Raw genomic sequence first — 5,056 nt, forward strand, 5'->3', positions numbered from 1 at the left:
CCCTTGTCTCCAGCTACGCCTATAATTATTAATAATAATTGTTACATTTTAACAATACATATATATAAAATATATAATTATAATATATTATAAGTAATAATGGCTAGATTTAAATATAAACTCAAATTTTTGTCGTCATCCATTGCATGAAATTACGTTATATTGTGAGTAAACGAGAAATATAACTAACATATTTTTATCAAATTTTATCCATCCTGTTTAATTTTTAAATACCTCTGGACATTTATTTTTTAATTTTTTTAAACCCATGACCATAAGCTTTTTAATTTAGTATAAAATAAAAATATCTTAACTATATTTTATAGCGAAAACAGATGTAATAGTTTTAATTCTATGCTTTAAAAAAAATCCCTATATGACGGCCCAGGCCATATAAATATTTACTTCGACATCTCTAATGCCTATAAGTCACAATTATTCAAATTGGTTATTACATTTGGTCATAGTATTTTTCTGTGATTAATCAATAGGTATGATTATATTTTTTTATTAGCTGTGGCTTAGTCGTAATTTTAAATCGACATTACTAATGTTTTAGAAATGATTATTTGGTTAAAAGCAATTTTAGAAATTTTAGTGAATTTTAAACTTTTTTAAGGCGTAAAGGCAGTGGTGCATTGAGCGAGAACAGGCCTCATGGGACGAAAATTCGAGTGGCCTAAAATCTTTTTTGAGTTTAATTAATAATTTTTACTTACATATTTTTATATTATATATTACCAATTTAATATCATTTTCGTTTATTTAGCTTAATAATTTTCATATTAGTATAATGAAAATAGAGGCAAATAATCAAGAATTTCACTTAATCATTACTAATTCAAGATCAACTGCCATCATTAAAATGACTCCTACCTAGATTACTCTGAACAATAATGGTTAGCAATTTTTTTAGTTTAATCACCGTCACAACTCACTTGTATAAAAGATAATGTAAGAATTTATTCGTATACAAAATATTAGTTGGTTTGTGCAGTTGTATGCTTGCTTCCACTTTGTTTGGCAATTGGCTAGCAACACTGCAATTTTTTTTCGTATATCCTTGAATTTCTTTTATCTTCACTCTTTGTTTCTGTTGATATGTCATCAATACTATGAATAATCAAGTCAATTGCTATAAATTCTCAAAAAGGCTATTAATTTCTTTTCATAATTTTTCGATATCTACTTTTCACTAACGAATATATTTCTTCAAATCCTTTACAGTTATACCTTTTTATTAATTTTAACAAAGCATCTAGGATAAAAATATTGAGCACTCGTTAGAAGATGTTAATTCTTTTAAAAAATCTTTTAGTATATTACTGTACACCTTAATTCGGTAGATTTAAAGAGCATCATTTAGGCATAGTGTTGTTAAACGGTCTATTTGAGCTGATTTTTAAAATACGCATAACTCAATATTTTAGACAGAAAAAACATTGCCTAAACATTGAGATATCGCTATGTATAAACCTTTGTAGTATCTCTTAGCAAAATCCTTAAGTTTGCATAATATTTTTCTGAAGAAAACATTGAGTTAGCCGTTTTTGGAATTCGGCTCAAATCGAGCCAAACAAAACTATTTGGAATTCATCTAAAAATTTCGCAAAACTTTTTTTAATAACTAATTCTACAGAATAGTGTAAAATTTTAAATAAAAATATTTTGGGGTATCATCAAATCAGTCATGTTTTTATTGAAGTCTATAGAACTTACACAAGATTTACTATCTTCAACTATTTTCTACGCTGTTAGGATGTATAAATTTCTTCTTTGTAAGTATTTTATAGGGTCCAATAAAAAATATTTGAGCCATTAATAATGCTTGAAATTAACCAATATAGTTTAAAAAGCTTCAGCATCAAAATTCGTTTTCGTTTCAAATGAATATTTTCTATATATGTAGTGGACACTTATAGTAGTTATATAAGCGTATCCTTGTCGTTTAACCTAAAATGTCTTCTGACGTGCTCAACATCGCGTCTTACAAATTTTTTATAGCCTTTAATGATTTTTAAACTTATTGATAAATATCCTGCAAAGAGATTCTTTGCCCCGAGATTATTACATACATCACAAAAACGCATAATTTGAGAATAAGCTATAGTACCAAATATAAATACTATCTAATAAAATTTGCGTAATTTGAGCTTGCAAACAACAATTCACTTTATTATTTTCTGCTCAGTCAAAAGAATCTCTAATTATATTCTTAATTTGCAATCATTTTTAATAATAAAAAAATTTATATTATAAAGAAATATATTTGGGCCCCAGTTTATTGTAATCTGAAGGCCCGGACATTTTCCCACTTATTAGCTAGTCCACCACTGGGTAAAGGATTAGAATATATTGGAATGTTCATGACTTGAACACTAAGAAATATCTATATTTAAAGAAGGAAAAAAAAGATTTTTCTTCATTCTGCGGTATATAAGGAGAGAAAGATAGGATTATGGCAGACCTTTTACCGCTTTGGCCCGTTTATGTTCTTAAATTTATAGCTTCTATTTAATTAAAATATATATTCGCTAATCAAAATACTTTAACAAATATAGAATCTAACTCGAATATCCTCATAATTAATAAAAAATCCTTAATCGATTTTCTTATCAAAAAAAAAATAGAAAAATATTTTTATCAAGTTTGGCCATTAATTTTCAATTATTACAGTTAAAATACCATTAAATTAATTGGAATATTAGCACAAATTTTTAATACTCAAAAATAAATGTACATTTAATTAAATACCTCTAACGTTAGAAAAAAATTTTTTTCTTTTATCCATTCTGTTTATTTCATTTAGCAAGAAAATAATAAAATTATTTTATAGACAATTTTTGTTTTTGAGCCTAATTTTTTTTTATTAAATCTGAGCCCTGCTTGAATGTTTATAAAATTAGAATTGATATTACATAAAAATGGTTAATTATTATAATCTGGAATCTTCAGTAGTTTCATCAAATATATTTTAGAATCTAAATTCCAAATTTTATATATTTTGGTTGAGTAATTATTAAGATATAAGCATTTTATGACTAATAAGGGTTTATGAGACCCCGCTAGAGTAAATATTGAAAATTTTTTCTTTTTTAATTATAATATTTATTGCATTTTTCAAATTATTTTTTTATAATGATTTTTGCAGATTCTGTAGGTATAAATATAATAAAATTATTTAAAATGCAATATTATATTTGAGCTGACATGAATAAATAATTATTTTCATATATAAAGAAAGAAAAGGATGTCGTATGCTATCAATTTTCTACCATATTAAAAATGTTGATACAAATGACCCAAGCACCTGAAATTATAACATATTATAATATGACTAAAGGTAGTTTATATATGATTGATATAATGACAAAAAATTATTCAATTTAAAGTCAAATCGATGACCTCTAACAATTCTTTTACACCATCTAAAAACACAAAAAAATCCACTACAAGAAGCAATTTCATATAAAATATTATGAATGGTCGTATTAAGCCATATTTAGAAGTAAAACAAAAATTCTCATATTGCCTTGACTTTTAAAGAAATCTGTTTACTTTATATTAGGTAAACAACAAAATAGAAATCTTATCTACTCAAGAGGTAGGTATAGTATGTTTCCCAGAAATATGGATAACAAAACTAAATTTTTTGCCAAATATGAGAAAAAAAATTATGTTAGGAGTTAATGCTTTATGTGATAAATGTTTTAAATGTCAAAATTAACATATTTCAATGTCCAATATTTTGTTTAATATTGAAGAATAGATGTTAAAATAATGAATTATAATGTTGATATGATAGATAAATTATTTTTTTAAATTTAATATTTGAAATTTAAATAAGTAAGCTTTTTTAGAAATTTTGGCACAAATTATAAATATCCTGTTCATCTTTAATCTATGCATGATGAACTAAAATAATTCAAGTTTAATGTTAGATCTATCTTATATCCAAATATTAAACCAAAATAATGAATACAAATAGAGATTCGTCATTTTTTCACCGGAGTATTGAAGGGTTAACTTATCGAAATTTAATTGCGTATATAACAGTTGCATTGTAGCTATAAAATATTTTGCAGATTTAAGCGTAAATATTAAATAATAAATATGTCAATTATAAGATAATTTGCAAAAAATTAAATCTATAATAACTTATGAAATATTTAGATGATGGATTGAACTAATTCATGTAATTAAATATTTCAACATTTTTATCGAAACATCTATACTTATTAAAATGCCATATTATAAATTATAATATAATAAATATTGATTCTATACTAATTTTCAACAATTATAATCACATTGAAGATATGAATCTAATTTTCATGGCTCTTTTCATATATTATAGTATATTTTGATTTTTCACCATTTTGTTTTTTACTTAATGCCAAAAGGAAGAAAATTATAATAAAATGATTTAATACTTCAATGAAAATAATATTTATTTTAAATAAGCCCTAAAATTTTAAGAAACCTATTTAAGTAAAGTATAATTTATTTATTATAATTGATGCTAATTTTCTAAAAATAGGATTTTACATTTTTCAAAATTGGTACTGATTTAAAAGAACCTAGCTAGAGATTCCCCTGTTTTTAGTAAGTATGGGAGCATACGTTGTTTCACAGGTGCATAATAAAATACATTTAAATTAAGAAAATATTTAGGAAATCTCACAATAAAATAAAGTACATGATATCGTGGATTAACCTTTACAATATTGTAATATTTTGTGACAATCAATTGTTTCGATTAATTGTCAATATTGTATCATTCATAAAACCTTATACTAAAAATACATTTTTAAGGCGACTCGACCGAGGGCCAAGCAAAATTTGGACAAAAGCCCTAAGATTTAGGTTCGAGAATTAAACCCAAAAATGGTTTGTTAATATAATAATATAATCACTTAATATAACAAGAATTTTTATTGATAAGTTTTATTATAAATAAATCATACTACTATTATATATGTATATTTTATAGAAATAAAAGTAACAAAATTATAAGTAAAAAAATTTACAAAAATATGACATAGTTAAGGTTTTT

This window comes from Gordionus sp. m RMFG-2023, chromosome 3 (assembly GCF_954871325.1).
Source record: "Gordionus sp. m RMFG-2023 chromosome 3, tfGorSpeb1-WG-v2, whole genome shotgun sequence".
Classification (NCBI taxonomy): domain Eukaryota; kingdom Metazoa; phylum Nematomorpha; class Gordioida; order Chordodea; family Parachordodidae; genus Gordionus; species Gordionus sp. m RMFG-2023.